The sequence below is a fragment of the Danio rerio genome, chromosome 7 (genome assembly GCF_049306965.1).
Source record: "Danio rerio strain Tuebingen ecotype United States chromosome 7, GRCz12tu, whole genome shotgun sequence".
NCBI lineage: Eukaryota > Metazoa > Chordata > Actinopteri > Cypriniformes > Danionidae > Danio > Danio rerio.
Window position 1 is genome coordinate 47,425,056 of NC_133182.1, and position 11,994 is coordinate 47,437,049.

Consider the following 11,994-nt stretch of genomic DNA (forward strand, 5'->3'; position numbering starts at 1 on the left):
ATCATCATTAAAATACAGTGTAAATTCACTAGTGTTGATCCTGGACCATCATTGTTTAAATACAATGTAAATTCACTAATGTTGATCCTGGACCATCATCTTTAAAATACAGTGTAAATTCACTAATGTTGGTCCTGGACCATCATCTTTTAAATACAGTGTAAATTTACTAATGTTGATCCTGGACCAGCATCATTAAATTACAGTGTAAATTCACTAATGTTGATCCTGGACCATCATTGTTTAAATACAATGTAAATTCACTAATGTTGATCCTGGACCATCATCTTTAAAATACAGTGTAAATTCACTAATGTTGATCCTGGACCATCATCTTTTAAATACAGTGTAAATTCACTAGTGTTGATCCTAGACCATCATCATTAAAATACAGTGTAAATTCACTAATGTTGATCCTGGACCATCATCTTTAATATAAAGTGTAAATTCACTAATGTTGATCCTGGACCATCATCTTTTAAATACAGTGTAAATTCACTAGTGTTGATCCTGGACCATCATTGTTTAAATACAATGTAAATTTACTAATGTTGATCCTGGACCATCATCTTTAAATTACAGTGTAAATTCACTAATGTTGATCCTGGACCATCATCGTTAAAATACAGTGTAAATTCACTAATGTTGATCCTGGACCATCACCTTTAAAATACAGTGTAAATTCACTAATGTTGATCCTGGACCATCATCTTTAAAATACAGTGTAAATTCACTAATGTTGATCCTAGACCATCATCATTAAAATACAGTGTAAATTCACTAATGTTGATCCTGGACCATCACCTTTAAAATACAGTGTAAATTCACTAATGTTGATCCTGGACCATCATCTTTTAAATACAGTGTAAATTCACTAGTGTTGATCCTAGACCATCATCATTAAAATACAGTGTAAATTCACTAATGTTGATCCTGGACCATCATCATAAAATACAGTGTAAATTCACTAATGTTGATCCTGGACCATCATCTTTTAAATACAGTGTAAATTCACTAATGTTGATCCTGGACCATCATCATTAAAATACAATGTAAATTCACTAATGTTGATCCGGGACCATCATCATTAAAATACAGTGTAAATTCACTAATGTTGATCCTGGACCATCATCATTAAAATACAGTGTAAATTCACTACTGTTGATCCTGGACCATCATTGCAACACATTCTCACTCCCAACTCGTCATATACTGACGCTTGGTCAGGAACCCTCGGCGTAAGTTATTGACGCACAGGGTACCCCTTTAGCGTCACATTTAGACGTGCAGGGATTCCCTATAGAATCTGTACCTGAGCCTGAAGCGTCATAGGGAGACGCTGGAGGCTCGTATAATTACCAATAGATGTCAACGCACTTTTTAAAACCTGATTTACGCCTATTATCGCAGTTTTCTTCTTTTAAAAATATTTAATTTTTATTTTGTTCATGAAAAGCGTCTGTAAACTGGGTCGAAACTACTGTATGAATAAACTTCGGTCCACGTGACATCCCTTCACGGTGAGTTTAACGCCGCTCTGCTATTGGTCAAACTGCATTAGCGGTGAGTTCTCAGATGAGTTCAACTGTCAACATTAAATATTACGTTAATGCTGCATAATCTATTTTTATTGGAGATTAGTTGGTGTTTATAAATATGTTATCATTTACTTTATATTTAATGAGTGAAAATATATTCGGTTGTCCAGTTTAGGTTAACTATAAAACTATACTACTAATAAAACTTTGATTCATTCATATTATTTATTATTTTTTTTACTTTAAAAAATATTAAATTTCAAGTACTAAGTTTAAAAATGTTTTCGGCTGATCTTTTTTCATTTTAAATTATTTATTGAAGTTGGGGTCATTGTATGTGGCGATCTATTTTTTACAGTCTATGCTCGCTATCCCAAGGTTCATTGCGATCCCAAGGTTCACTGCGGTTTTCCACAAGGTAAGTAAAAAGTAAACAAATAAAGACGATTTGTTAATAAAGCATGTACTGTAAACTAGCGACGTTATCTAATTACATCAAGTTCATTTATTAAAAACATATTTTTCTCAAATATAACGTTGGTCATGCATAGCTCAGAACAATATATACATTTTAAGATGAGGAACAGTGTTACCGGATTGTTGTTTTCCACAATAGAATTCGTGCAAAATCTATATATAATATGCAGTATGCAACTCTAATAATACAAATGTATTCGTAATTGTTTCGATATTAAAGAACATCAAGTGTTTCCAAAGGTTTAAAGGCTACATTGTCAAAACAATTATTTTCTTAAAACACACACACACACACACACACACACACACATATATATATATATATATATATAAAACATAACAAAAGCTCAAGTATAACTTAAGCTGATGTATGTCACAATGAATATCTTACACTATTACAAGTATAATTTGGCCTTTACCAATTTATTTAATAAAAGAAAGAATCTATCATCTCTAAATTGTGGTAAAGAGGCACAACAAGCTGTCTTCTTTGTCCAATATTATGTCAGTCAGGATGGTAATGGTAAAACTCAAGGATTACCTTGCACCTTCTCAGAAATTTATCATTGATCATATGTATTACAAGTGGCTGGATTGTTTTTAACACAAGCAACGTTTTTTAAATCATTATCTTAAACAGATTAAGGCTCATTTTGGACTATCCTTACATTACTTTACAACTGCTTAATGCAGTACTGATGTATCTAGTAGTTTAGTGGGTTTAACTAATGTCACATCTGTTTTTATTCATTTCAGATGCAGAAACTTTTGACATATGAATTCATCTTGACTAAGGGTAAGGTTTTTGTTCAGAATTAATCATTATTTAAAATCATTGTATTTTCTTTGCTATTATGTACAGATTTTAAAAGAATGTACTTTCTTTTAATAAAGAACTCTTCACAGCACTGCATCTGAACAGTCACAACCTCACAGAGCTGCACAACTGCCCCACTCAAGATCAGTGTTGAAGCTGGAACCTCATCTTGTGTACAGCTAAGGCAGAGCTGAAAATTCACTGTTTGTCTTGTATTGTGTGGTATGTCATAGTTTTATTAATTTTTTAATTTCATTGCAACACTAAGTAGTCCATTCTGTGGCCAATATGATATAAAAGGCCTAAAATGGGACTAACGTGATTATTGTTTTGATTTCTAGATAAGTACTTATGGGGCTACACATGCAGCTGAAGTTAGCTACATGGAGTAGGACATTTCTTTCAGTATACTTTTAAAGAGATTCACCCAAAAAGGAAAATTCTGTCATTAATGACTCATACTTCACTTGTTCCAAATATGTCTGACTTGCTTTCTTCAGTTAAACACAAAAAAATATATTTTAAAGAAAGATGAAAACCTGCAAACATTAACTTCCATGGTATTTGTTTTTTCCTACTATGCATGTCAATGTTTTCAGCTTTTAAGCTTTCTTCAAAAACTTCCTTCATGTTCAACACAAAGTAACTTGGAAGTTTTTAAAAAAAGGTTTACAACCACTTGAGGGAGAGTAAATAGTGAACTATTCCTTTAACCCAATCTAGTTGACTTTACTAGAAAATTGTATAGAAACCCAGTGCCTTAAACCCCTTACATTTTATACAGGGTACAACTTAACAGCCATACTTGAATTAAAATATTACTGTAAGTCCAAGAAGATTGTAAAGGTTCTAGGTTAATTTAAAGAGGGCTGTTTAGTTTCACCTTGTGTAAAAACATAAAGGGTTTAAGGCAACATTTTCCATGCAGTTTTTTTTTATAAAGTCAACTAGTTTGAGTTAAGAATGTAATGGGTTTCAGTAAAAGCAGTGAATCATGCAGGCATGAAATTAATGTTTAGCCTTGTAAAACAATAAGCTTGTTATAATTTAGAAATATTTTTAGGGTGGAGCACTGTATGCTGTTGTAGTTTTCATATAATTGATGAGTCAAACATGAGATGTGTGTTTTAAATTGCAAGAAGTGAATTAACAATATGTTCATCAAGATTCAAATCTTGCATCTTATATTTTTTAAGGTTTTGGCCCAATAATACCCATATTCTGCTATTTAAAAAAAAAAAAAAACATGCTGGAGTTTGTGTCAGCATTCCCTTCAATGAAAACTACAACAGGGGACATCAGTGGTGATAAAAATGTATGGGAAGGATAAGGGTGTTCATAATGAGAAGTGCAGTCACTATCCTGATCTCTGAGTTTGTAGAACTGACAGATCTGCTTGGAATACATGGAAACATGCTGGAGATGTTTAACCTATTATACAGTTAATTCAAGAGTGCCAGGTTTAATGACACTTTACATATATAAATAAATATCACTGAACTTTCTAAATGAAACCTAACACTCATTCTTTGTTCAGTAATGATATTGTGCACTTTTAATACTTTACAGTGGCAAAACCTGGAATAACACATGGGAGCCCTCCAGGAATTCCTGACACTTTACGCCCAAGTCTCCTCATGCTAACCGGATTGCAATATGACAGTCTAGTCAGCATAAACACCTGTACTCGCCAAGCACACTTTGGTTCTCAGTGTTTTGTAAAAATTGTTTTTGCTATTCTTCAGTAAATACTTGAATATGTTTTGAACTTATTCTACTTTTGATGTTTAAGTTCAGAAAGTTGTTATTATAAACATAATTTGCATTGGTCATGAACTTGACTTCTTGTTGTTGTGAAAGCTGTTTATTATAATGGCATTTCCAAAGGCATTATTTGAAAAGATTTTTTGCAGTGCAGTTTTACTTCAGCTTGACATACCACATGTATGACATGAATAAATATCACAAAATAAATATAATAATGATAATACAAAATATAAATTTCCTTCAATTATAATTGTTTTTAATCATTTATATATGTATGGTAATATATTATTGCATTAAAAACTGTTATAAATATATATATTTTTTGTTTTTGCATGTTTGCGTGATTTTTTTTTTTTTTTTTTGTGGCATTATAAATAAATTATAAATGTTTCATTAAAAATGTATTGTGTTTATTTGCATACTCATTTTCAATGAACTACTATTTTTACTATTTAATGGGCACTATATTTGTCATTTAAGTTTGACATATTTATATTTGTATACCTACAGGACGCAGTGTTTAGTTACAGGAAATGCTGGAAATGTTTTCAAACATGATGCTGTTTTTATTATTTTATTATTCGTTTCAAATTTAGTATACTGCCTATGATCTGGTTTTACTATGATCATTTTGCACATCAGGTTACCCCCACAAAGGAATCTCACGGTAAATATACATTTGTATTTTTAATAAGAGAATAAATAACATGTAATATTAATGCACATTTTGATATTTAAGTTATATTATAAGGTTATTATAATCTACCTTCAACCGGAAGATTACCAAATAGAGACAAAGTGTGACGTAGATTGCGACATTGTGATTGGACTATAACTTCTAAGCCAAATTAAAAGATCCTTCGTGTTGCTAACTATGTTTTGCTAACTTTGCCACTTTACTAACAGTGTCCTTTATCAATGAGTTATCGCTGTGTTTCAAATAGTTACCGATTAACCAAGATCGTAACCCTAAACTTAACCCTAACTACAGCTTTCAATGAACTACAATTTGTAGCGCCATGTCTTTCCCGTCCCATCTATACATCGACAAAGGATTGTGGGTAATGTAGTTTAAAGCCTTTTTGTAATAAAATGGAACAAATACTATTTTTAATGAACTAAAGACTATTTGAATAAGGTCATTGTGCATATATTTATGACATATATGAATGCCAGACATAAATTTGTTATTTTACAATGAGTATTTTTTTAAAACAGCTTTTATTGACTTGATTAGTATATATCAGACTATTATATCCAACATTATTTATTGAACATAGCATAGATAATAGTCTTGCTGATATTCTCTCACTCATTTCTCGTTTGAAATGTGAATACTTTTTCCTTTTCTACGGGGCTCTACTCATCCCCTTTGAGTAAAAGGGCAGTTAACATATGTAGATGTATTATCTTCAACATGGACAAGAAATTGTATTGTCACATGTACAGTTGTGGTAAAAAAAAAAAAAAAAAAAGCTGTAAAAAAAAAAGCTAAACATTAGTATCTTCTTTAATCACAAGTTATTAGCAATAGTGATCTATGTTCATCACAAATATTATGAGTTCAGAATAAAATGTGTGGATGTAATTCTGTAAGTTTTTCATTAATGGTCATCATGTGATGTTTAATTGTTTTCACTTTATTTGAAATATGGATAAAAGCTCTTAAAATATGTAAATGTTTCTAAATATAACCTTTTTAAAGACATGTATTTGTTTGAAAACCACTCTTTATCTGATTATTTTTACTTTCTAAATCTTCAACTGTTTGTGTAACAGTATGTTTTGATGACAATAGATGAACTTTGTGTTAAATAATGATTCCACATCATGTCTTTGTCCTGCATGTGGGTTAATTTGTTAATTATTTTCTTTATGATCAAATGATTTTAAGATTTGCTGCATTGTAAGAATCATGAAAATAGTGAGAAATGAGGTAACAATGACGATAAGATATCCTTTCAAATGCTGTGAATAGTTCAAAATGATTAAAAATACATAGCCATTAACCAACAAAATAAATATGCAAACCTTTAAATTATCTAAACTAGAAGTAAAAAAGTTCTGTGCTGTACTTATAAGTTACTGTGAAGTTCTTGTCTACAAAAAATACATATTTTATTTTACTTTTTGGCTTAGTCCCTTTATTAACCAGGGGTCGCCACAGCTCTATGAACCGCCAACTTTTCCAGCATGTTTTTATGCAGCAGATGCTCTTCCAGCCGCAATCCATCTCTTGGAAAATATTTTATTTTTTATCTTGCATTCAATAAAACATTATACAAAGTTAATTTTTATTTTCAGAATAACAACAGTGGCACTGTTCTCACAAGTACAGTAGTTTTTTGTTAGACATTCTAACAAATGAATACAAATGTTTCAAAAGAAAGACAAAAATAAAAGATTAAATTTTTTTTTTTTTTTTTTTTTTTTTTTTAGAAAAATCCATGAGGACCAAATAGATCCATCAGGTCTTTGATGTAAATCATAGGTTAATTTGTTCAGAGGTAGAAGTCTGGTTGCCTGACTCAGCCACATATTGACTGGAGGTATCTGAGCAGTTGACCATAATAATGTACATTTTTTGGCCAAGTATATGCAAAAATTAAATTTATCATAAAAATGTATCATAAAATTTATATTTTAAAAGCTCTTAATGTCATTTAATGTAATAATTTTATTTTAATATAGAGTTCCTTAAATCGTTATATGTTGTAAGCAGTTAGGCATACAATAATGCTCTTAATTTACACCACTGATTGATTTTAGAGGAATGCTTACATACTGTACATATCTATGTATTTAAAAAAAAAGAGACAACAATTTGGTTATAGATGATGAAAATTTTATTTTATTTTTACAGATTTTATTACATTCGTTAGATTCAGGGTTAAGGTCATCCTCTTCTGGATTACAGTAAAAGAAAATCCAGAGTCAATGTCATACTCATCAGCTGGAGCTTTATTTAAAAAAATGTATGTTCTCTGCTCCAGCCAAAACTTGCAGGTACCTTGCAGGTCTCTAGATTGCACCATCGTATTGTTGTTTATTTCTCAGTTATTTTGTTGCTTTTTGAGAATGATGATCCATAGACCTTTTAACCCCTCTTCGTTTAGGCCACATGCCGAATCTTAAAAGAAGAACACAACAACATTAAAATATATTAATATCCTTTGGACTGGGTAACCTTATGCTTATGTCTGTGCCAAATAATACAAATACATACCAGTACTTTTCAGTAGCAAACAAGCAGGAAAGTTCTTTGAAGGAACCAGGATGAGTTGAAAGGTATTTATAGTGGTTGGCCATCTCTGCCACAAGAATCCTCTGCTTCTCCTGAAGAATCCTGACTAGCAGGATGATGTTGAACACTCACTCTTTGTTGCTGGGTCAGCAGAGTCTGAATATATTTATAAAAAGAAAGTTGTATAACAAGGATTATACGTCAACTTTTAAAGAATCAACACTGACAGAAGTCTAGTGTACATACCATGCCATATGACGAAGACATCCATATCACTTCTGTTTTTTGTTGTCTTTGCTTCTGCTACTGAAAAAAATGACAATAATAGTAACACTTACAAATTTTCATGACTACATGTAATATTAATAATAATTTCCTCACCGTCTGCCCACTCCTCTACATCACAGACCAAAGTCTTCCAACTGGTTTCCGGTCACTGCCAGTTTCATGGATTCTGTTTTGCAACTTGCTTTGCAGAGCTGTTGCAGTCTACAGTGATAAGCAATCAAAAATCACAATACTATTTAAATAGGTTACTGAACATCTAAAACAAATTCTACTGGATATCGTTACCTTCTGATATCAATAGGTCAGCAAGATGGCCAAATTGTTGAATATCTGCTAATTCCAGCACATGACCATGAGAGTTACAGTAGCATGTCCGGTCACTGCAATCCTATAGAAGAAATATTGCACTGTTCAACCTCCTTCCCAAGAGTAAAACCACACATATCCTTGTATGCCTCACTCCATTTCACCTGGTTAACATATACAAAACAAACAAACAAACAAACAAACAAGCAAATAAGTAAACCAATAAGTTTTGGCATTTACCTGTAGATCAGTTTAAGATTATCATATAGTTCATCTATCTCAGATATAAACTCATGTGCTTAGACATGAAACACACTAAAATCATGGGCTTAAAGATGGTGCTGAAACTTTGGACAGCTTTTTGCAACTCTTTGGAGGTAGTGTCATTAGTTGATGTAGTCCACAAATCTTCCTGTCAATCCTTAATCCTTAGCTGTAAACAAACCTTCAAAATATTATCTTCTAATCTAATTTTACTAGGTGAACATCAAAGAGCTGTTTTCTTGTTAATTTAGTTTCAACACATACAGTTTAAAGTACCTTGTGCATTCTTGAAATGGTTATACTTATGGTTCACATCTACTTAAATTGGCAGTATATCTAGTGTGGAAGCAAGACAGATAAAGGGCTCTTCCTTGCAAATACTATCCACCTTGTATTGCACAGACTCCCACTCAAGAATATCTAAGAAAAATGTCTGCTGAGAACTTGGCAGTCTATTAAAAATAATTATACCAAACTCTTTTCCACCAATGGAAAGAATATAAAAATATTTTAGGATATATTAATACTTGCATGACCAAATCTGAGATAAAAAAGGCCATCAGTATGCCTTACTTTAAATAAAAACAAAATTTTACTCTAGCCCACTGTCACCTAGGTCTACAGATACAGGGACTAATGGAAACAATGAAGTACACACCAACAGTCACTGGAGCAAGGCCCTCTCACAGTTGGGAAGATTGGAGTTCCTATGAGCTGTACCAGATAAAAACAACAAAGAAATTAACATTTATAACAATTCTAACTTATCCTAAGACTAGTAGACAAGCAGCATTAGTAGTTTAATTTCCTAAACCCCAATGTGGACAGTTGATGGCCTATAAGGTGTCATAAAATCAGACAAAACAAAATACATTCTGAAAAAGAAAAAAAATGGTTGGCCACTAATCAACACCCAGAGCAAATAGTTTTAAACAGTTAGGCCACAATATTTTTTTAGCTTATACTGTAGTTTATAATGTTTTTCATAAACAATAGTAATAGTAAAACTAATGTGTCTCTTTCTGTTATTACAATAGAAGTGAAAGAATAAATGCATTTTATCTCATACAATCATATATGCCTAAACAATGTAGATATTTAATATACATGGAATGAAAAACTTCACTAACCCTTGACTGATTCCAGAGTGGTCTTGGCCCTCTATACATGGTGGTGCTTCCTGCAGATCATCAAGTTGTCATCAAGACTTGAGCTTATAATTGAGATCTTGATGATAAATATGAGTATCAAGGAATCACTCATGGTGATAGGCAGAAACAGGCTGAAAGACACAAGAATTAATCAAACAAATACAAATGTGTTAACAGAGATAGAGAGAGAGACAAGTTCAATTTAACATACAGACATGGGTAAAGTGGCTTTACTTTTTGCTTATTAGAAAACAAAATTGGATTTTTAAAGAAATCTAAAGAACCTGAAAAGAGCAAAGAAAAAATATTCATATCTGAACAGTGAACACCTTATAATTTACACCTGTATATATATATATATATATATATATATATATATATATATATATATATATATGTATATATATATATATATATATATATATATATATATATATATACATATATATATATATATATATATATATATATATATATATATATACATACATATGTGTGTGTGTGTGTGGTAGATTAAAATAAAAATAAAATTAAATTAAAAATGTGCTCAGACGGGCAAAATTTCTGCCTTTTTTCCTTTAAAGGCATGGAAAATAATTGTTTTTACAATTAACCTTTGGAACACTTGATGTTCTTTAATATTGAAACAATTACGAATACATTTGTATTATTAGAGTTGCATACTGCATATTATATATAGATTTTGCACGAATTCTATTATGGAAAACAACAATCTGGTTACACTGTTCCTTATCTTAAAATGTATATATTGTTCTGAGCTATGCATGACCAACGTTATATTTGAGAAAAATATGTTTTTAATAAATGAACTTGATGTAATTAGATAACGTCGCTAGTTCACAGTACATGCTTTATCAACAAATCGTCTTTATTTACTTTTTACGTACCTTGTGGAAAACCGCAGTGAACCTTGGGATCGCAATGAACCTTGGTATAGCGAGCATAGACTGTAAAAAATAGATCGCCACATACAATGACCCCAACTTCAATAAATAATTTAAAATGAAAAAAGATCAGCCGAAAATATTTTTAAACTTAGTACTTGAAATGTAATATTTTTTAAAGTAAAAAAAATAATAAATAATATGAATGAATCAAAGTATTATTAGTAGTATAGTTTTATAGTTAACCTAAACTGGACAACCGAATATATTTTCACTCATTAAATATGAAGTTAATGGTAAAATATTTATAAACACCAACTAATCTCCAATAAAAATACATTATGCAGCATTAACATACTATTTAATGTTGACAGTTGAACTCATCTGAGAACTCACCGTTGATGCAGTTTGACCAATAGCAGAGCGGCGTTAAACTCACCGTGAAGGGATGTCACGTGGACCGAAGTTTATTCATACAGTAGTTTCGACCCAGTTTACAGACGCTTTTCATGAACAAAATAAAAATTAAATATTTTTAAAAGAAGAAAACTGCGATAATAGGCGTAAATCAGGTTTTAAAAAGTGCGTTGACATCTATTGGTAATTATACGAGCCTCCAGCGTCTCCCTATGACGCTTCAGGCTCAGGTACAGATTCTATAGGGAATCCCTGCACGTCTAAATGTGACGCTAAAGGGGTACCCTGTGCGTCAATAACTTACGCCGAGGGTTCCTGACCAAGCGTCAGTATATGACGAGTTGGGAGTGAGAATGTGTTGATCATTGTGTAAATACAGTGTGAATTTACTAATGTTGATCCTGGACAATCATCATTAAAATACAGTGTAAATTCACTAATGTTGATCCTGGACCATCATCATTAAAATACAGTGTAAATTCACTACTGTTGACCCTGGACCATCATCTTTTAAATACAGTGTAAATTCACTAGTGTTGATCCTGGACCATCATCATTAAAATACAGTGTAAATTCACTAGTGTTGATCCTGGACCATCATTGTTTAAATACAATGTAAATTCACTAATGTTGATCCTGGACCATCATCTTTAAAATACAGTGTAAATTCACTAATGTTGATCCTGGACCATCATCTTTTAAATACAGTGTAAATTTACTAATGTTGATCCTGGACCATCATCATTAAAATACAGTGTAAATTCAGTAGTGTTGATCCTGGACCATCATCTTTAAAATACAGTGTAAATTCACTAATGTT

At 31.5% G+C, this 11,994-nt stretch overlaps 2 long non-coding RNA genes across 10 annotated transcripts; one reads left to right on the forward strand and one right to left on the reverse strand.

Moving 5' to 3' along the window:
• The first annotated feature begins 1,554 nt into the window (after nt 1-1,554).
• Nucleotides 1,555-4,999, forward strand: LOC137489851 (uncharacterized). 2 transcript variants are annotated; one of them, XR_011009211.2, is made up of 4 exons: nt 1,555-1,956; nt 2,772-2,811; nt 2,910-3,054; nt 4,402-4,999. It is a non-coding gene; the product is annotated as an uncharacterized lncRNA (long non-coding RNA). The 2 variants fall into 2 exon arrangements; XR_012382617.1 differs by having other exon boundaries at nt 1,877-1,956; nt 2,922-3,054.
• A 2,423-nt stretch (nt 5,000-7,422) lies between these two features.
• LOC101882521 (uncharacterized) lies at nt 7,423-11,535 on the reverse strand. Of its 8 annotated transcripts, none has more exons than XR_012382611.1 (9): nt 11,154-11,535; nt 10,761-10,820; nt 9,832-9,983; nt 9,360-9,415; nt 8,417-8,519; nt 8,225-8,332; nt 8,090-8,146; nt 7,826-7,999; nt 7,423-7,729 (listed from the first exon to the last, which is right to left on the reverse strand). It is a non-coding gene; the product is annotated as an uncharacterized lncRNA (long non-coding RNA). The 8 variants fall into 8 exon arrangements; XR_012382616.1 differs by having other exon boundaries at nt 8,090-8,149; XR_012382609.1 differs by having other exon boundaries at nt 8,417-8,601.
• Between the last annotated feature and the right edge of the window lie 459 nt (nt 11,536-11,994).